Source organism: Pinus tabuliformis, chromosome X, assembly GCF_031772625.1.
Source record: "Pinus tabuliformis cultivar Carrire ecotype Pingquan chromosome X, CPIR1, whole genome shotgun sequence".
Taxonomy (NCBI): domain Eukaryota; kingdom Viridiplantae; phylum Streptophyta; class Pinopsida; order Pinales; family Pinaceae; genus Pinus; species Pinus tabuliformis.
Genome location: NC_142308.1, coordinates 1,040,179,081 through 1,040,202,951, shown reverse-complemented (window position 1 = coordinate 1,040,202,951; position 23,871 = coordinate 1,040,179,081). Strand labels below are relative to the sequence as shown.

Below are 23,871 nucleotides of genomic sequence, written 5' to 3'. Positions count from 1 at the left end.
AGTAAAAATGGGAGTGAGTGAGGTCTCAAAAAGCTGGCGGCGTTCAATGAATCTGGTAAGCTGGACTCAAATTTATAGGAGTTGTTTAAAGAGGGGAAGAATTGTTCGGACAACAAAAATTTCAAAAAATCTTGTACAGACAGTTTTGAATCGTGTTTTTATGGTGGAAATGGATTCAACGCCATCAAAAATGTTTAGGACACCTAAAATTTTGAAGTTTAACAATTATAACTTGGATTTACAAAAATCTTTGCCTGAAATATAATAAAAATTTCCATAACTTTCCTAACCACTCCTCCTCTGTCTTATTAGACTACGCGAAATTTATATCTTGCAAGGATTAAAACACCAAATCTATTTATCGATAAACGAAGTATATTAGTTGACATGCCGCGTGTGTAACAATAGAGCTTTCGTCTTTTCGCTGTGTAAAGGGTTTAAGAATGGGAGCACTGCCTTTGTCAAATAATGGCTATTTTTTTTATAATTTTGTTTATTATTTCAATGTAGTTTTTTTTATAATTTTGTTTATTATTTCAATGTAGTTTGATTGTTGTTGGTCATTTTTAAGTATATTTAATTTTTTATAATTTTGTTTATTATTTCGATGTAATTTGATTGTTGTTTTAGGTTTGTATTTTTGTTTAATAAAAATGTATTTTTTAATTATTAAATTATATTTTTAATATATAAACTAATTTAATATATTAGATATCAGTTTTGGGATTCACTTTGTTAAGTAAGTTATTCATTTATGATTATTTGGTCACTAATTTCTCATGATTTTTGAATAGTCCATTTAGCACTCATTGCATCGAGTGATGCTCACAGGGATGAAGAAGTGAGATTGGAACTAGTGAAATGAATCACATAGTGTCAATCCTCATGATTTTTGAATAGTCCACTTAACACTCATTGCATCACGTGATGCTCACAGGGGTGAAGAAGTGGGATTGAAACTAGTGAAATGAATCACATAGCGCCAATCCTTACGATTTTTGAATAGTCCACTTAACACTCATTTTGAAACTAGTGAAATGAATCACATAGCGTCAATCCTCAGGATTTTTGAATAGTCCACTTAGTGATCATTGCATCGGGTGATGCTCATAGGGGTGAAGAAGTGGGATTGAAACTAGTGAAATGAATCACATAGGGTCAATCCTCATGATTTTTGAATATTCCACTTAGCACTCATTGCATCGGGTGATACTCACAGGGGCGAAGAAGTGGGATTGAAGCTAGTGAAATGAATCAGATAGCGTCAATCCTCGTGATTTTTGAATAGTCCACTTAACACTCATTGCATCGGGTGTGAGCTAGCACTCATTGCATCATGAATCACATAGCGTCAATCCTCATGATTTTTGAATAGTCCACTTAACACTCATTGCATTGGGTGTGAGTTAGCACTCATTGCATCAGCACAGGGGTGAAGAAGTGGGATTGAAACTAGTGAAATGAATCAAATAGCGTCAATCCTCATGATTTTTGAATAGTCCACTTAACACTCATTGCATCGGGTGTGAGCTAGCACTCATTGCATCAAGTGATGCTCACAGGGGTGAAGAAGTGGGATTGAAACTAGTGAAATGAATCACATAACATCAATCCTCATGATTTTTCAATAGTCCACTTAACACTCATACTAGTGAAATGAATCACATAGTGTCAATCCTCATGATTTTTCAATAGTCCACTTAACACTCATTGCATCGGGTGATGCTCACATGGGTGAAGAAGTGGGATTGAAACTAGTGAAATGAATCACATAGCGTCAATCCTCATGATTTTTGAATAAGTAGGGGGTGAAGAAGTGAAATGAATCACATAGCGTCAATCATCACTTCCGGGGCTTGCACCTGGCACCCAGGACTTCCCAGGTTGTCACCCATCTCAGATCACCTCTGGCTAAAGCGCACTTAACTATGGAGTTTTCCCATAATCAAATCCACTTAGCTTACTACCCATTTTGCAAAACCTTAGCAAGTATTGTGCCTCATGAACCATTCAAGTAAAGTTCTCTTCACTCTTTTGAGTTAAGTATTGGGGGTTTCCACAATGCATTATATTAAATATCATTTTTGGGATTCAACTGCGTTAAGTAAGTCATTCATCTATGACCATTTCCATGATAGGTAGTCGTAATTAACAAGGGGCTAGGCCTTAGCCCGACCCATGGCCATAGCATCGAAGCTAACACATAATTAGAGCCCAAGTCAAAATCAAAGGCAGAAGTAAGGGGGCCAACCCCAGGTCACAAGGTGGCCATGCGACCAAGAGCGTGGAGGAATGTGGAGGGGCCATCCCCAAGTCCATATGAGGGCCACAGAAGTGGGAGTGAACAAGTAAAGGGGGCCATCCCAAGGTCACTAGGACCCTATATGACTAGGAGCGTGCACCAACCAGAAGACTAAAATTGTTAGCACATAGGCCCTAGAATCTCGGCCCTAAACCCGATCATATGCATGCCACATGACCAAGATTTTCGGAACTATGGGTTTAGTGAGCAGACTAACCGTTCTAAAATTTCATACATTGGGTGGGATTGTAAGCCATAATTCTGCGTTGGTTTCGGGTTTGGGGTGCTCAAGCCAAGTTTAGGCTGAATTGGAGGACGATTAGCTGTAAAATTGAGAAAAAAACTTGAAATAGGCATAACTTACTCAATTTTTGGCCAAATGAGGTGGAAAAATAACCAAAATGGGGGTTTTTGACAATGATGGATCCATTTGAAATATCCGTTTTGTTTTTTCGGCTCTGTGAAATTATGTAAACGCACTTTTGAACGCTTAATGAAAGAGACCCTACATTGGAAGCTGGACCAAGAGATGTAGCCCACGAGAGGGGTGAAATCCTTTATCATTTTTTGTATTGAGTGTTTCAGTTATGATTATTTTGTCTCTATTTGGCTGTAAAATTTGGTTAAATTCACCTATTTTATCTATTTAGTAAAATTGATCCTCTACCCAAGACACATATAATTTTCACTTGAAAATTTTTAAAAATATTCAAGTTTACATATTCAGATCATTATCACTTAGTTTATCTTTAGACATACCACGATAGAGGCCCTTATCATGAACCCAATTATTTGATTTCTCAACATCTACCTCTCCATTGTACATAGACAATTCAAACTTAATATCAAACTTGAACAAAGGAGTTTTACCATGACCCCTTGGGGAATTTGGAGGTGCTTACAAAAGGGTATAAGAGGTTGAAGATGATGATGAGGATGGAGGTGAAGGTGGTGGTTTGTCACCATTCCCTCAATTCCCTTTTGGAGGCTTGCCTCCTTTTCCTCCATCTCCTTTTGGAGGCTTTGAGCTCTCTCCATACAATATGGAATTCCTCTCCTCATAAAGAACCTTAACCATCTTAGACATCTCAAAGAATGTTTTTCTAAAAGTTTTCTCATCCTCAGATGTCCCTTTAGGACCTTCTTCATGTGCCATGACCATTGAAGGTTGAGACGTGTTTGTTCTCCTTGAAACTATTTGAGATCTTGGCTCCACAAGTTATCATTCTCCTCTTTTGAGCTTCAACCTTGTAAGCATCATAAAAACACTTGCAAACAAATAAAATCTTCACAATACCCTGTGCTCTAGTACCAACATGATCCGAATATGTAAAATTGAAGATTTTTAACAATTTTCAAGTGAAAATTACATGTTTTTTGGGTAGAGGATCAATTTACTAAACACATAAAACAAGTGAATTTTAACCAAATTTGACTGTTAAACATAGACAAATAACCATATGTGAAACACAACACAAAAAAATGATAAAGGATTTCACCCCTCTCCTAGGCTACATCTCTTAATCCAACTTCCAATTCAGGGCCTCTTTCATTAAGTGCTCAAAAGTGTGTTTACATGGATCTACAAATCTCAAACAACAAAACTAATGTCTCCAATGGATCCAACACTGTTATTTTGGTTCTTTCTGAATTTAAATAGCCAAATGAATAAAGGATTCAGACGAAGAGAGGTAAATTTTGAAGTTGGGGATCTAGTTTTAGCACATTTGAGGAAGGAAAGATTCCCCCAGTGTAAATACAATAAGTTGAAGTTGAAAAAGATTGGACATGGTAAACTCTTGAGGATGTTTTTAGTGAACGCTTATGAGATCGAATTGCCTCTAAATATAGGGATTTCTCCTATATTTAGTGTTACAGACCTGTGTTTGTATTGGGAACCTGGAGAAGAGACGCAAAATGAAGAAAAACAGAGTCAGTGCAAGACACAATTACCTATTGCACGGAATTTATATATGGAAGTGATTCTTGACTAAAATCTCATTAAAACAATCAAAAATAAAATTTATTATGAGTATTTGGTCAAGTGGAAAGGTCTTCCCGCTGAAGAGGCAGTTTGAATAAGTGAAGCAAAAATTCTGCAACATGGAAACATTGTTGCAGATTTCATGGACACGAGTCTATGAAATCTTTTGTTCCAAGGGAGTTTGAGACAGGAGTATCACTACACTGTGTTGGCACCAAACTCTGTAAATATCTCATAGTTAGTTTTGCTTATGTGTCTCTAGAGGGACGACTATGCTAGTTTTCTTTCTTTACTCTTAGTCGACATGTTCTTTGTATGGGACATCTGTGTGTTTATTAATATTTGGTTTCTAGAAAAATCTCGTTAGCTTCGTTAGCGAGCAGTTGGAAATTTAGTGTATAGTGGACGACAGGCAGAGAAGGCAAGTCGACTCCATGTCGGTTTGACTCACCGACCTGTGCTGTCATATAACACCTCCCAATGGTTGAGCAGTCGGTGAAAGTACAGACTCCTAACTGGTCACGGTGAGTGGTCGTTCCTTTAAAAAGCGAAGTCAAATCCTTGAGAGAATAAGAAGGGATTGTAAATAACATTTCATAAGGTAGGGAAAAAAATTACTTGGGTATCTACTATTAACTGGTGTTCCAGTCCCGTAAAGGATGGAAAAAGGATCACATAACATGATTTCCATGCAGGAATCGTAGGGCGAGAATGTTGAGAGGAATATAGTGGAATTTGGTTTATGTGTTTAATTTTTCAAGAATGAAAGAAATACCACATGCATTAGAAAAATGAGGATTTCCCCAACCCCGGGTCTGAGCGTCTTTGGACACTTCACTAAATTTTCTGGATAATATCTCTAGATGGAAGAGTCACGAAGGAGCAATTTTCTATTTCGATGTCCAATAATGATTTTTCACCTCCTGTATCGAGGCATCCTTGGACTTTTGTGTAAATTTCAATAAACAAAAAAACATGTGGAAGAGATTTTGTATAGATATAAACTACAAAATTTAACATGAAATCAAGGACATCAAAGCTTAATCCATACTATTATGCATAAACAATTCAAGGTGAAAAAAATAAAAGGGCCCCTTTTTTTATAATGTATTGCTTGAATGGAAAGGGAAATGGGGCGCTTGGCTATCAAGTATAGTGAAAGAAAGACACGGGAAGAGAGAACTCACACAGATCTTTATCACTATCCAGTTAAGGTAGACAGTGGTTTTTCTTTGAATTTTTTTTTCATTAAATTTATTCAAATTTTAATATAAATTTATTAGAATTATAAATTTGAATTGGAAACTTTTTATAAATTTCGTAACATATAATAATTAGACAACACCAAAAACAACATCATTTATGACCTCACTGCATAATATCATTCATGTCCTCGCCACATAAATCCTAGTACAGACCTCTTGAATAAGACATTAGATAAATTAGCATGATACTCTACATCAAATGAATATTGTTCTTTAATTATAAATTAAGAAAATGTTCTCTATGAAAATGAACATTGTTATAACTTATAAATGTACATTCATGATGCATTTTGAACCTTTCTAAATTTATCTCCCTAAAGCTAATTTGTACAACGACTCTAAACATGGTTATCCGATGGTTATATATTTTACTCTATGGTTATCAAAGTCATCCTAAGAATATTTTGGAATTGAATATGAACACTAGTTTTTTTTACCTCATTTATGTACATTCTATTCTGAAATATAAGTTGAGCATGATACATTATCCAAATAATGCCTATGTTCAAGAATTTATCTAAAATATAATAAGGGTTTATCTAAAATATAATATTTTTTAATTTAAAATATAATATTTTTTAATTATAAATATATAGAGTTTGATTTAGTTTTTGTTATTTTCAAGAACATGATTATATAATTTTAATAATGTTGAAAAATTTAATTATTTAAAGTGTATAAGTAATTAAGTATTTTTGGAAAATCTTTAAATATATCAATTAAAAATTAGATAGGTAAAATTTACTATTCCAAAAAACTTTAGAAAAATTTAAACAAAATTAGTAAGGAGAGAAAAACTTTAAAACACTACTTAAACTAGCCATAAATATTTATGAATTTGTATTTACGTTATTCATATGTGAACCTTAATTTAAGTATCTAATAACTATTCCACTGCTGGTTTGTTTAGATAAATTCGAATCAATATTTCACTTCAAATATATGTATTTGATTAGATTAACCCCACATAATCATAGTCAACAATTTTATGGCTTTGTCACTTAGTCATGTGGTTCCAAATTCAAGCAATTGACCTAGTGTGGTCAATTATGATGTTAGGATCAGAATTCCACATCAATCAACAAGGAATTGGTCACTTCTGCTGGAATTTTTCGTTGTTGTTGTTAGTATTTGAGGATCAAAATTTCACATCTATCAACAAGGAATGGGCAACTTCTTCTTTTTGTTGTTGTTATTAGTATTTGAAGATCTTATTTAAGATTAAGGTATTTGTAAATTTGCAAGTATGTAATAACTTACTAATTGGTTTATTATCTTTTTATTTTTCTTTATATGAGAATAATACTAAATTTACTGAGTAAAATTAAAGTTATCATAATACTAAATTTAATGAACAAAATTAAAAAGAAAAATATTAAAGTTATCCTTGGATTATTCCACTGTGCTTAACATCCTAAATCGAAATGTTCTTGGATTTGTGGCTAAATTTTCTAGTTGATAGAAAAATCTGCTGAAAAGAAATGTTTGCAAAAACATCGACTCCTCAATTTAATAGACAATGATGTCCTCAAATTTGAATCTCAGCCTTCACTAATTGTTGTATCATTGGAATACATCAAGTGGACTAACCACCACCCTAGGAATATGGGATTGATTGTCTTAGGGTTTGGAAATTTATTAATTAGTGTATTTTTTGGTATAATGGGAAACCTCAATTTGGTATAATAGGTTGGGGTGTTGTACTAACTTAACATTTATGGAGAATCAATCAGTTGAATTAATAGCCACCCTGGAAACATGGAACTAATAGCCCACTTAAAGATTTGGAAATGGCTTTGTTTACCAAGATGATAATGCCTCACAATTTTTCAGTCACAATTTTAATTCTAAAAATAAATTCAGCATCATCAAAAAAACCTGATAAAAAAACTTGAAACACCTATAACATGTTGATTGGTTTTGTTTTTGTTTTTTTTTTCCTAATTCCCACTGACCAAAAATCTGCCATTATCCAAGAAAGATTTAACCGACATTATCCAAGAAAAATTTCGGCTATTAAACTAGGCTTTTGGGAATTTATTAATTCCTACCAATTTTGGTATTACGGCCCACCTCAACTAGTACTGCTATTATGGCACAAACAGTTCTAGGTGAAAAGCAGACACACCTCAACTATTCCTGCTTCCTGCTATCATGACACAAACAATTCGAGGTAAAAAGAAGAAAAACATCGAACATAGCATATTCCTTGAAGCTTAATTAACGAAAGAAGAAATATTGCATATTTACTGAAGTTTAGTTGATAATAGATTATGTACTATGAGCCTGCAAATCGTCCACTGCTCTAGTTGGAAGAACACGAGAATTAGTGAAGCATAATTATGCAGCACTTGTTCTCGGCCATTTGATCTGCCTTTTCTTTTCCTGGAGCAAAGGATAGGCTTTTTGATATTCCACAATGGCCCTCAACAAATGACAGAATCTGAACTCAGGCCACATAATGGGTGTCACATACAGCAACGTGAAGGTATATTGCCACAACAGAAAGTTTCTCAACCTTATCTCCCCAGATGTCCTGATCAACAGTTGGGGTTCTCGAACGTTTTCCGTGTACAGATGGCGCTCAATCTCCTCTGCTGTAATTGATGACTCAAGCTCATGAATTTCTTCAGAGGCCGCGCCCTCACAATTATTAGAAAATTGGCAATTTTCAGTAACTTGAAGTTTCTTTGCAGTTATGACTTCATCGCAGACGTCTTCCACGGCTCTGAAAATTTCGCGAGTAGAAGTGTTTGGAGCGCAAATTTTCAGAAAGACTGTGTCGTTTTCTTTGGTTACAGCCCTGGCTTCCTCTGTCGCTCTCCTCACGCGCTCAGGTAGAAAAGGTTTAGCTCTCCCAGTATCTGCACCGGAATTCAATATTGTCGAACCATATTTCCCTTCTCTATCAAGGCTTCCAGTTTCTCCAACATCAGATTCATCAGTGTCGCCACTTCTTCCTCCGAGCGCTTGAAATTCTCCACGCAGAAGGCGTACACGCTGATGCGCTTGACTCCCTGAGAGATGGGGCTTCTCCCTTCCCCTAAGCCGCTGCACTTTAAGACTCTACCGACCCATTCATGAAAGTCCTGTCAAATTCTGTCGACCCTATCTCAATAACTTTTTCACCCATCTCTTTGACTTCATGTATAGGGTTTCTCACTCAAGGCACCACAATCCTTATTTGATAAGCTCAAATCATCTATTCAGATTCCTTAAATAATACATACCTAATAAGGTCATAACAATCTCTGCGGTGGCCAAAATCAATGGAGTACTCACCAATTTTATTTTACTTTAATCTTAAATTATATAATTAATCATTAATTTTAATGAATTTTGGAATAGGGTTTATAGAATTTTAATTTAATTATCAATAATTATTAAGTAGATGATAGGGATTTAACCTCCACTAAATGTTACATATTATTCTTAGTAGTATACCCAAATCAAAAGTTGAGACTTGTCTCCAAAGTAATTATGCAATTTTTTTTTTTTTTATTAAATTGATTAGTTAAAAAAAATGTTATATGAATAAGTGTGATATGAAGTAGATTATGGTTTTCTGGACATGCGGTATTGATGAGCCATGATATTGTAACTAAGTCTATTTACATAGTAAGAATCAACATGCTAAAGTGGGAGTAAACCTCCATGAAATCTTATTCCATGTTTTTTTAAATATATATATCTTATTATTATTATTATTATTTTAACAATTATTTTAGCACTTTTTTTAACTAGTTTTTATGACTTTTTTATTTTAGCAATGTATATATCATGAAGTAAGTGTTTTGATGTTTTGATGTTTATTATGGATTAGTGGCTATGGGCATTTTACCAATCATTTGATTTATATGATTGCACTGCTCGGGATGTACAAACTTTTGAGAGATCACATGTTTCAAGATACAAACCTCTTTTTGTGTGTAAAATATGCGAAAACTTGTGTACCTAAAAAGATTTGATTTGTAAGTTTGGTAGATTCAGAGCTAAGATAAATGTATGCTCATTGTTAATAATATTATTTTTCTCCCTTTATTAGCTTCTCGTTCTTTGGCCAAATCTAACCTTCTTTATTTTTTTTATGTTTTGATGTTTATTATGGATTAGTGGCTATGGGCATTTTACCAATCATTTGATTTATATGATTGCACTACTCGAGATGTACAAACTTTTGAGAGATCACATGTTTCAAGATACAAACCTCTTTTCGTGTGTAAAATATGCGAAAACTTGTGTACCTAAAAAGATTTGATTTGTAAGTTTGGTAGATTCAGAGCTAAGATAAATGTATGCTCATTCTTAATAATATTATTTTTCTCCCTTTATAACCTTCTCGTTTAAGTTTGGTAGATTCAGAGCTAAGATAAATGTATGCTCATTCTTAATAATATTATTTTTCTCCCTTTATAACCTTCTCGTTCTTTGGCCAAATCTAACCTTCTTTATTTTTTTATTTTTTTCACACAATGAAATCGGCAAAGAAACCACCCCGCTCCTCTCCACAGGGCTTGGTTAGTCTGGGGAATTGAACTCGTGACCTTCAGTACGCAGCCCGCCTTTCTAAGGAACTTCACTGCAGTGTGATTACCAACTTGCCTACCCCGTGGGGCTGGCCAAATCTAACCTAAAAGATACCTTCATCTAATTTAATTTTTAAGTACGAGTATAACCAATAGCCGAAATGAGTTTTTTAGCGTAAATTTAACAATACAATTTTGAGTAAGATTGTTTTGGGTAAACTTGAAGCCACTTCTTCTATTAATTAAAATATGTACTATTAAAATATTCCATAAATAAAAATAAATTCCTAAGATTTATCTATTAATTATTGATAATTAAATTAAAATTCTAAAATAGATAAAATTATCCATTTAAATACTTCGTTAGGCATCCCCCTATTGGAATTGACCACTTTAATCTTTTTGTTAATTAATTTTTTTGATCCGATGTCTAAATTGAAAGATGCTAGTATATTCTCGGCATCCCCCTATTAGAATTGGCCACTTTAATCTTTTTGCTAATTAATTTTTTTGATGTGATGGTCTAAATTGAAAGATGCCACTCTATCAATGAATGAAATTGAAACTGATAACTTCCTTGCATATCTAAATCATGTGTTTAAACCTTGTTTAAATTAATTTTTTACCAAATCATGATTAAAAATTTACTCTTCCTCTTATTTATCTCCATGTATTGGGATTAGAGAAAATGAAATTAAAAATTTAGTTTGAAATATCACTATGAAACAAATGTCCGTTTACATTCTCATATGTTTGCATGCTAAAACGTGGAGTGTCACGCCCCTACACCTGCGGTAATCTTCCAACCGCTTATAGCGAGGTGCGACACCACCGAACACTTCCTTTTCACCAATACTTATGTTCGTGGACTACGCCTACTTTCACTTTAACATTACTTAGCTTCTGTTTCGCAACCAAGTAAACATACATTTATCCTTTATACTAATGAAGCCCATACTCATTCATTATCCATAGCAATTATAACAAGAACAACAACAATTGCAACAGTATAAAGGGGAGGGGCAACTCCCCGTAATGTGAGTCTGCCCGAATCAATATATTATATAATCATCATTTTTACAATATACAGACTAAGTCCTTGGGAAACCCCAAATTTACACTTAGCCAAATTTTCACAACTTCGGCAAGCTCGGTTGCCCAGCTCGTCAGCACCTCCGCACGACTCTCCAACCCATCGTTCACCTCGTCGCACGTCTTCATCGGTTCGCTCTTCGTTTGGTCGCAAATGCCCAAACCGTGTATCCCTGCCCACACTCAGTCCCGCTTGCCAACTCTTAACAAATGCCCAAATCATGTGCACAACAAGTAGTACCGCCTGCCCAACTCAACGACCTCCGGTTCCAACCTCCGTCTCACCTTCATGCACACTTGCACGGTGGGCGGGCGCTCACTCGAGTCACCAAGACACCCACGCCAAGTCGCCGCACAAACGCCTCCGCACAATCACCTCGGGCACGCCTTGCCCAACACATCCACCTCTCACCAAGAGCGCCTTTCACCAAGTGCGAACCCACTAGAGGAGCGCATGAGCTATGCGCTCATCCTCCTCAAAACTGCGCACTAAGGACTCTCTTCCAAGAGCGTAGATGAAGTGCGAAGTTGGATGGATGCTTTGAACACTCTACGCTCAAGCATATATATGAATCTTAGTGCGTGGGTGGGCTGCCCAGCCGACCGCCCATACACCCCTACGCACACCCCTTCGCAATGTTTCAACGCCCACTTCCAAGTCGGCCTGCCCGTCATCGCAAGTCGGCTTTAAGCCAAGCGCTCCATGCTCCAATCGTCATATAAGTGCTATCACACTTCTATTATCATCGCAAGGTTTCGTCGCATTTTCTCCGCACGCCCGGTTCGTCGCACCCACCCGTCGCACCATCGCACGCCCGTCGCGCGCTCGTGCACGGTCACCCGACGCCCAACCGCACCGCAGCTCCAAGGACCTTACATCCTCCTCCACCTGAAATCGTTGTCGTCCTCGACAACATACCATCCTGGTAGCCATCCACCAAGATCATCCATGATGTCAACTCCTCCACATACTGCAACTATCACTGCATCATATGTAGAACCACCGTCTCCACCATGTCTCGCCCCGGCAACCATCTGTCACCAAGATCACCATACCAAGGTATACACCTCATCGGTATGTCATCCATCAGAGATCATCTCAATCCATGATCATCGACCCCTCTGCCACAATCTCCACTGCAACATCTCGTGTCGACCTCATCATGTGTCACCATGTGAACCTCTGTCATGATACTCCAACAAAATGCCAACACATCTCTGCACACTTCGCGACCCCATGTCTGAACTAGTCGGATGGCCAGTCCAACTGTCACGCTCAAACCATGAGAGTGAACATCCTCATGCCACCATCAGTTGTTTCTCAAAACATCCTGCCACATCCTCAACTCGATCAAGAATCCATCTCCATATAAGTAAGCCATGCTCAGGTCCATGAAGTAATCTTCATCTCATCTGCAACATGTTTTCAAAGTAGTTGAGTCTCGGCTCAACCCATGCCCAAGTGTTGCAACCAAGGCATCATCATCGTCGTAACTCCATCACTCCAAAGTGTCTCATATCGATCATCCACATCAAGTCACTTTTCCAAGCCATGCCCATACATGTACTTTGGAAGTATGCATCCCATACTGCATCAAAGTCTCTGACCTCAGCTCCTTAATGCATCGGATCCTGTAAGTCCACCATATATGAAGTCCCTAAAAGTCACAACATTCTCATGTCATCATGAGCTCCATAATCATCTCACAAATCCAACCAAGTCCATGGCCTTGTTGTACAAGAGTGCACAACCTCTCCATCGGCTCATAAGTAAAACATCTTTAAGTCACATCAGCAAATCCATCTGCACAACATCTCTACCTTGGCAGTCCTCATTAGATGCCCATAAGTGACACCTCTATAAGTGCTCCCACATAATGTCCCTGCATAAGACTGCCATGCTCCATGCCTCCAACCTGATGTCCATGACTAAGTTGTCCATGTAGTCCAACCAAGTAGACCCATCACAACAATCAGTCATCCTCATCCAAGCTGCAATCTTCGGTCTAGTGAACTCGGTCACCCAACCATATCATCATGTCATGAGTCCCTCCATCATAGCTCCTCCACCAAAGTGTCCACCAAGACTATCTCTTGGTCTCGGCCATGAGAAGTCCACCCAAGCATCATCATCATACCTCAAGTGTGTGCCCTCCTCAATATGTCCATGAGTCATGCCGGGCACTTAGCCAATCTTCCATATGGCTAAAGCATGACCCATTCCTCCACAACGATCATCATGTTCCTCCCTTGTCAAGGGCCTTTGTACCTTCTACCATAAGGTCACAAACAACCCCAACAAGCCCTGCAATAATCAGCAATCCTTGCTTCTCCATACAAGGTCTCATCCTAGTCATCCATGGCAAGATCCTCCATAGCATAGGCAAACTGGCTTTACCTCTTCCTGCATACGGTCCATCCACCAAATGCCCAAATGAAACACAAGTATCAATACTTACTTCATCATCATGAGGCTCTTCCTCATTCATCCATGTTTGTAAACTGCACGATCCTGGTCCAACTTGATCATCCTCAAGTTCATCCTCCATCATGATCATGTTTGCAACATCTTCAATCATCACGGCTTCCTCTTCTTAGTCAGCACAATCTGCAACTTCATCTTGCTCCATTGTCCAACCAAGTTGAAGAAGTTCATCTTCAACAGTCTTCTCCAAGACTTCAAGTTCCTTTCGGATCCGGGGCTTCTCTTCCTTCAACCTCTTCAACCTGTATAAGGTAAGCAAGAGCTTCCCTTCACCTTCTCCCAAACTTGCCATGTCTTGTAGTTCAGCTTGGTCCAAGCACTAAGCTTCACCTCTGCTAAACCTGCTTCCACTATCACGAGCAACCTTGCTCAAACCAAGTCTTGAAACTACCTTCAAATGCTTCAACACCTGAACCTTGTTCAAGCCTCAATATCACCTATCATCAACTTCCAAGTGTGTGCACACTTGCTTCACCCAGCTTCTTGCAAGACTTCACCAAGTCTTTAGACCTGCTCTGATACCACCTGTCACGCCCCTACACCTGCGGCAGTCTTCCAACCGCTTATAGCGAGGTGCGGCACCACTGAACACTTTCTTTTCACCAATACTTATGTTCGTGGACTACGCCTACTTTCACTTTAACATTACTTAGCTTGTGTTTCGCAACAAAGTAAACATACATTTATCCTTTATACCAATGAAGCTCATACTCATTCATTATCCATAGCAATTATAACAAGAAAAATAACAATTGCAACAGTATAAAGGGGAGGGGCAACTCCCCGTAATGTGAGTCTGCCTGAATCAATATATTATATAATCATCATTTTTACAATGTACAAACTAAGTCCTTGGGAAACCCCAAATTTACACTTAGCCAAATTTTCACAACTTCGTCAAACTCAGTTGCCCAGCTTGTCGGCACCTCCGCACGGTCGCCGCATGACTCTCCAACCCGTCGTTCACCTCGTCGCACGTCTTCGCCAGTTCGCTCTTCGTTTGGTCGCAAACGCCCAAACCGTGTATCCCTGCCCACACGAAGTCCCGCTTGCCAACTCTTGACAAACGCCCAAATCGTGTGCACAACACGTAGTACCGCATGCCCAACTCAACGACCTCCGGTTCCAACCTCCGTCTCACCTTCGTGGGCACTTGCAAGGTGGGCGGGCGCTCACCCGAGTCGCCAAGACACCCACGCTAAGTCGCCGCACAAACGCCTCCGCAGAATCACCTCGGGCACGCCTTGCCCAACACATCCACCTCTCACTAAGAGCGCCTTTCACCAAGTGCGAACCCACTAGAGGAGTGCATGAGCTATGTGCTCATCCTCCTCAAAACTGCGCACTAGGGACTCTCTTCCAAGAGCGTAGATGAAGTGCGAAGTTGGATGGATGCTTTGAACGCTCTACGTTCAAGCATATATATGAATTTTAGTGCGTGGGTGGGCTGCCCAGCCGACTGCCCATACACCCCTACGCACACCCCTTCGCAACGTTTCAACGCCCACTTCCAAGTCGGCCTGCCCGCCATCGCAAGTCGGCTTTAAGCCAAGCGCTCCATGCTCCAAGTGTCATATAAGTGTTATCGCACTTCTATTACCGTCGCAAGGTTTCGTCGCATTTTCTCCGCACGCCCTGTTCGTCGCACCCGCTCGTCGCACCATCGCACGCCCGTCGCGTGCTTGTGCATGGTCACCCGGCGCCCAACCGCACCGCAGCTCCAAGGACCTTACATGGAGGGATAAAGGCAAGATTTCTTCGGTGAGCGTTTCAAATTGTTATTAAATATTTATTGTACCTATTACTCATCACCACGTCGTTGTCAAATTGTGATTAAAAGTTAAAACTTTGCACATTCTCAAACAGTGTTGTCTAGTTCATTAAGTAAGTGTTGTGTAATCACTTTGGCTCCCAAGGTATGCCCACTTGGCAAAACATCTAAGTAAAATGAATTAAAAGTTTATTGTTGTTGGTAGACACATATGTTAATTAATGAGAAAAAAAACAACAATATAGATTGTAACCTGAATTGTAACATTGTCCACTCTCTTTAATTATATATAATTATATAATTTGGCCTATCGATTATCCATGAAAAAAAACCTTTAATCCCAAAGTTGGACACCAAAATATTCTTCAACATGGATAATCATATATTTGAGTCATTGATCTTATTCAACACATTTAACACCCCAAATTGTGTTAGAACAATGAAAAATAATATATTATATTAAGAACAAACAAATATTGAAAAAAATAAAATTGTCATCAACTCAGAAAAAATAAGATTATGATATTGGGTGTTCTCTATTCTAAAAATTATAAGAACATGATGAAATTTAAACATATGTTTTAAAAATTTTAGACTACTAAATTTTATCCAATAAAATATTTTAAATTTATAATTTTCACAAATATCAAATAAATTTTCGATAAAAACACATAAATAATTAAGACTCCAGCAAATAAAAAATACAAGACCCGGAGGTAAGCAATCCCTGCGGAAGAGAACTGCTCGACTTCGGGACTGTTGAGGAGGCCGTTGCCACGCAAAAAATGTGGGTTGCGTGGGCATTCCGGGGAGCTTACTGTACGATGGTAGAATTTCCTCACTTTTCGTTGTTATAAGTGTATAACTAAGAAAATTCAACTGCGTAAATTTTTTTCATGTTTTTTTGTTTTTTTAATAATGGATATTGGTTTATTTTTAGTTTATGTTTTGAATCTTTTTAATATATATATTTTTAGTGTATTATAGTTTATAGTTAGTTATATATTTAAATTTAATTTTTAATTTGTGGTTTTTGTTTGTTTGTTTATTTTTTTTTCCATTTTAAGGGATATTTGTTTATTTTTAATTTATGTTTTGAATTTTTTAATATATATTTTTAGTATATTATAGTTTATAGTTAGTTATATATTTAAATTTAATTTTTAATCTGTGGTTTTGGTTTTTTTTTTTTTTCATTTTAATGGATATTTGTTTATTTTTAGTTTATCTGTTATAGATTTTGAATTTTTTTAATATATTTTTTTAGTATATTATAGTTTATAGTTAGTTATATATTTAAATTTAATTTTTAATTTGTTTTTCTAATAAATGTTAAATAAAATTAATTATATATATATTTTAACATAAATTTATATAAAATAAAAAAAATTATTTTAAATAACAAAAGAAATATAATAATTTAATTAAAAAACATTTTTCATTATTAAATTTATGATTATTTTTTAACATAAATAATCATATATTTGAATCACATTTGAAAGTGCAAATTGTGTTCGAAGGATGAAGAATAATACATTATATTAAGAACATACAAATATTGAAAAATGAGGTAGAATTGTCTTCAACCCTAAAACAAAATTGTTAGAAGTTGATGTATAAAATATATATTCTAATTGTAGGACTATATAATATAAGGATAAATAGAATATTAATATATTTAAAAAAAATAATTAAATATTTAAAGTATAAAATTTGAGGAATAATTATTTTTATGGAAATTTTAAGAATAATAATTTTTTTTTTCTAAATAAATTTTTTTATATGGATGGATTATATATAGAATTTTTCTCAAAATTGAATGTATGGAAAAGATTTCTGAATAGATTTTAAGCATTGAATAGATTTTTATAATTTTACTAGAAATATACAATATGTAAGTGATCTGTTGTGACACAAATGTAAGAGAAATGTATTAATTCCTTATTTTATTTCTTCTAATCTCTTTCATAAAATTTTGTTTTTTTTATTCAATTTTTATTTTATTTTATTTATTGGTGTTGTTTTTGCATCATAAATAAATAGTTGAATTTTTGTTTTTCATTGATTTTTTAATTGAATAGTGTCATTTTTGCACAATAAACAAATAGTTCAATTGATATTTTAATTGAATTTTTTATGGATTGAATAGATTTTAATCAATAATTCTAATGCATTAATATATGAATGTAATAAATCTAATTAAATCTAAGTGAATGAATATAAAGTAAATCTAAATGAACCAAATTTTATTGTAATCTAATGCACTTAAATCTATTGCAATCTATTGAAATACACTCAAGCTAGGCATTCAATCTATACAATTTATTGTTTCATTCAAATCTATTGAAAACATTGATTGCAATCAATTGAATAAAATCAAATTTGTAATCAATGCATTCAACAAATTTTAAATGCATCCAACAGATATGAATTTATCAATAGATTATATAGACTAAATACATTAGATTACAATAGAATTAGGTTCATTGAATAGAATTTTTAGATTTATTACATTCAATTTATTTAATGCATTAGATTTTATGGCCTTAGATTTTATTAAATAGATTTTGTTTTATTCAATTGATAGATTTTTTTAATGGTGGTTTATTAGCACTTTATATGTACAATGTGATAATTCAAAATGTGAAATAAATGATATTGCATAAATTTTATATAAAATCTTTTATATACAATATATAAATCTACCATATAAAAATATATAAATTATATTAGGTATTTTTGTAAGGTACATTTATAAATTCTATATAAAATGTGTTTTTCTATTGAATTGAAATTATTGAGTGAGTAGAATCTACTTAGAAATGTATATAATATATTTTGATTCATTTAGATTTTATCACTAACTTTGTATGCATTGAATAGATTTTATTTTTAGCAATAGAATAAATTTTATGCATTGAATAGTTCTTTATTTTATTTTTATGCAATCAATAGATTTTTAAGCATTGAATAGATTTTAATCAATAAATCTAATGCATTCACTATATGCAATTTATTGATGCATTGAAATTTATTGAAAGCATTAATTGCAATCAATTGAATAAAATAAAATTTGTAATTAATGCATCCAACATATGTTAAATGCTTCCAATAGATTGCAAAAAATGCTTTGAATAGATTTGAATGCATCAATAGATTGTATAGATTGAATGTTGAACAATATAAGTTGACTAAGCATCTTAGTATTAATTTTTAAGTGATGATTTTTGTACAATGTTATTGTTCAAACCATCAATGATAAGACAACTTAATTATTTTTCTTTTTAAGTTTCAAGAATGATTTGCCATCCATCTTTCCCACCAATTTCACTCCCCAATTTATAAAGAAAATTCCATACAATAATTTACTCTGTATAAACTATCATAGACTTTAATTATAATTTACATTTATGTATAAAATATATTTTTTAATTGTAAATAGAATATATATATATATATATATATATATATATATATATATATATATATATATATATTTAAAAAAAACAAATTTAAATATTTGAAATTGAAAATTTGGGGCAAAATTATTTTTATTGAAATTTGAGGAATAATAGTTTTCGTGCTAGATAAACTTTTTTTATATGGATGGAGTATATATAACATTGAATAGATCTTTATTTTATTTTTATTTTTATTTATGCAATCAATAAATTTTTAAGCATTGGATAGATTTTTAAGCATTTTATCAATCTTTTTTTTTATGCATTGAATAGATTTTGTTTTAATCAATGCATTTGTATGCATTCAATGTATTTTAATCAGTGAATCTAATGCATTTAATCTATTCCCTTGGTGGAGTGTTTTAATATTTTGGAATTGGACACATGACATTTCAATAGTGTGGATATTAGGTGTTTTGAAACTTAAAAATAGTTGAAAATCCTTGAAACAATGTTACAGGCACTAGGGGAAAAAAATAAGAATGTTTTATTACACACAATAAATATGTATATAATGAAACCCTATTGTTAACTACAACATTCAATAAACCAAATTTTAACCTAAGCGTTTGATTACAACATCAACTGTAATTTTGTTTATTTAAAAATAACTTGATATATTTAAAAATATTTTATATAATAATAATAATTTAAATTAATTTATAATTAATAATAAATTGCAAAGTCAAATTATGTTAATACAATTGTATTTTAGAAATAAATTATGTTATAGATTTATTTTATGCAATTATCAATGTCATCTATTATATGTATTAGATTTATGTAATTTTTTTTATAGATTTTAAATAATAAAACCTATTTTATAGATTTATGTTAAATATATTTTTATAGATTTTACATAATAAAATATCTTTTATAGATTTATGTTAAATTTAAGCGATAGACTTATTTTATGTAATCAAAAAATTAGAACAATTCAAGAATCAGAACAACAAAAAACATAAAAAAACATTTAGAATTTAGTTTATTTATATTTAAATACAAATATTAAGAATGCATGTAAAAACTGCGTTGATAATAAAACATATAAAATTTCTTATTGATTGAATTTTGTGTTTTGAATATAAACTCTATTATGTAATAGATTTATAAAATACATTTAGTTCATTTTGATTTGATATAAAATATTTATATATTTAAATTTTGTTCATTTAGATTTAAATAAATAAATTGAAAATCTATGCAAAAATCGTTTGGTATACTAAATTATATTAATTTCTCATTAATTGAATTTATTGTATTCGATAAAAAATATGTAGAATTTATTAAGCATCAATATATTAATATATGTTTTATATTAATACTAAACATCAATATCTATATTAATGTTAATTAATATTAATATTATTAATATTAATTAACATTAATATAGATATTGATGTTTAGTATTAATAAGTTTCTCTTTGAAACTTTAGTCACTCCTGTTATCTTATATGGCTGTGAGGTTTGGGGTTGCAGCATCTCCAGAGAATCATGGAGAAAGATTGAGCAAATCTAGAAGCGTTTTATAACTTATAACCTGAAAATTAAAAGTAATACACCCTATCCTATTCTCCTTATAGAAGCAGGTATTTCCCCTATTGAGAGCCTAGCTATGCTTAGGTTTCTGTTGTACAAGCACAAAATCGGTAACATAGACGATCATAGACTTCCTAAGCTAGCTTTAAATTCTAGCCAAAACCACCTAAGGCTCAATCGAGGGTGGCATAAAGACACAAGGGCTTGGTTAAACTATTGGGAGATCAACGAAAATGATGCATTGCAAAACATAAATAACATTAAAGATATTGTTACTTCTAAGTTCAAAGAAAAAATGTTGTGTGAGAAAGACTTAGTGGCTAAAAGAAATTTAAGTTATTATAAGAAGGTCATCAACCCCACCCTAGAAGATCAAAAGTATCTCTCTATTTTAACTAGCTCAAAGAAGAAAATTAATATAGCAAAGATTAGAACGAATTCTCATGAGCTCCATAGTGAAACAGGTCGTTGGGCAGTTCCTAAAACGCCATGGACGGAAAGGATCTGCCATATATGTGAGAATAAGAACATCGAGGATGAAAACCACTTCCTCTTAGAGTGGCCCGCGTATAACCACATTAGATCTCAGTTTCACAATCTTTGTTACAATACTGACCTTCCTAGCCTTTTACAATGTCAAAATTATAGTGAGCTCGGGAGGCTTCTCTCCAAGATTTTTGAGCATAGGAATAAAATCCTAAATCAAAATAGATAATTTGTTTCTTTAGGTCCGATAGACCATTATTTGGTCTCAGCGGACGTTAACCATCATCATCATCATCATCATCATCATCATCATCATCATCATCATCATCATCATCATTTACACATTATTATTATTATGAAATACAGATATTAATATTAAACATAGAAATCTCTATAAAAACATATTTTGCATCTATACATTAATGTGAATAAATTTGTATGTAAATATATTTTTAAAACATTACACTTAATAACTTTAGGTTTATTTAGGTTCAGTGATGTTAGGATTAAAATATTTGGTATTTTTATATCATTTGGTTCATGTAACATTGTGTTAATTTATCATGATAGGTTTTGAAGTTTAGATTTTTTAAAATTAAAAAAAATAATATTAACATTTACACTAAAAAAAATAAAATAAAAAAAATTGATAATATTTAATGTTAATATTTATATTGAAAATAAAATATTATTGAGGCTTATAATATTATTGTTGGACCTTCATGTTCTTGATGTTTATATCAATATTCTTGAGATTTATATTATTAATATATTAATGTATCGATATTAATGTATTTATACTTTAAAATGTATTTAATGTTTATAATGTAGTGATATAAATGTGTTATTATTAATGTATTGATGATTTATCATGTTTTAATGCTTTATATTGTATTATTATTAATGTATTCATATTACTTTTTTGTATTGATGTCTTAATGGTTTACAATGTGGTTCTTATATTTATTGTGGTTTATGTTTACTATTATAGTTTTGTATTATAGCATTGTTTAAGTTTATAATATTGATGACAACGATTTAGGGCTTGGGGGGCTTAAAATATTTAATATGACATATATTCTCTCATTTTCAAAACCAATCATCATGAGCTTGGTCAAAGTTGTGTTATAATGAAGATTGTATTTAGATGAAAACCATAATCAACCATGGTGAATCATGGTCAACCATGGTTCAACATTGCATTGTAACAAAGATTGTCTCACTATGAAAATCAACGATGGTTAAGCATGATTATTGATGTTTAATTTTCGATTTACAATATTTATCTTGGGGTTTAAACAACTTGGGTTTATATTATTAATCCATTGGGGTTTAAATATCAATCCTCTTCATTTTTAATATTGATCCCTTGCATTTATCTATCCCTTAGGTTTATAATATTTTTCTCTTGATTTTATAATATTAAAAGCTTGGGTTTATTTGTTCTTTGAGTTTATAATATTAATAATTCCTTTGATTTATCATTTTATCCCTTGGGTCTATTAATCCCTTGGCTTTAAAATATTAATTGCTAGGGTTTATTAATCATTTAGGTTTTCAATATTAGTTTGTTGGATTTGTGTATTCCTTCAGTTTATTGCTTGCTTGCGTTTATTAATCATTTGTTTTTATAATATTAATGCCTTGGGTTTATAATATTAATAATGCATTGGGTTTATTTATCACTTGTATTTATAATATTAATAAACCCTTGTATTTATAATAATAATAATCCATTCGGTTTATTAAACCCCAATATTAAGGGTTTAATCCGTTAGGTTTATAATGTTCATCCCTTTATTTTATTTCTTCTTCGGGTTAATAATACTACCAATCTCTAAGATTTATTGATCGCTTGGGTTTATAATATTAATAATCATGCAATTTTATCAATCCTTGTGTTTAGAATAGTAATTCCCTAGATTTATTAATCTCTTCTGTTTGTAATATCGATCCCTTGTGCTTCTTGACCCCTTAGGTTTTTAATATTTATCCGTTGGGTTCACTAATTCCTAGGGTTTATAATATTAATAATCCATTTCATTTATTATTCCCTTGAGTTTTAAATATTAATTCTTAGGTTTATTAATCTCTTGGGTTTTTATATTAGTTTGTTGAGTTTATTGATTCCTCGAGTTTAGTAATCCTTCGTGTTTATTAATCCTTTGTGTTTATAATACTATTTGGTTGGGTTTTCTATTTCCCTTGGGTTTACTATTTCCTTGGGTTTATAATATTAAACTCCTAGGTTTATTTGTTCTTTAAGTTTATAATATTAATAATTCCTTGGGTTTATTAATCCCCAATATTAAGAGTTAAATAATACTCCTAAGGTTTAATATTAATCCCTTAGGTTTACAATGTTTATCCCTCTAGTTTATTAACATGTTGACTTGATAATATTAACGGTCCCTAGGGATTATTAATCCCTTGGGTTTATAATATTCATAGTCATGTGGGTTTATCAATCCTTTGTTTTAAAATATTAATTCCTAGGTTCTATTAATCCCTTCTATTTTTAATATTGATCCCTTCCATTTTTGGATCCCTTGGGTTTCTAATATTTTTCCCTTGGGTTTACTAATTCTTTGGGTTTATAATATTAAATGCTTATGTTTTTTCCTTCTTCAAGTTTATATATATATATATATATATATATATATATATATATATTGTGTAAGCTTGGTAGTTCCTTTTCCTATTGAAATTTCATGAAAATAAGTATGTCTTTAACAAAACTTGCAAGTGGCCTCAACCTACCCGCAGGAAACCAGGTCTATTGGCCACCTGTCTACATCGAACGTTGTCCAGAATTTAAAAAGAGTTTTCCTTACCATCTAAGCTACATTGGAAACTTTATCTACTATATAATTCTTATTAAAACAGTAAATGATAACCGTCATATAGACAAAATTCTACTGAAAGGGCTACTTCAATCATCTAATGAGTCCATCGAGGCT

The 23,871-nt window shown here is 33.1% G+C and overlaps 1 pseudogene; it reads right to left on the bottom strand.

Moving 5' to 3' along the window:
* Positions 1 to 7,891: 7,891 nt before the first annotated feature.
* On the bottom strand, positions 7,892 to 14,911 carry LOC149143331 (dehydrodolichyl diphosphate synthase CPT3-like; annotated as a pseudogene).
* Between the last annotated feature and the right edge of the window lie 8,960 nt (positions 14,912 to 23,871).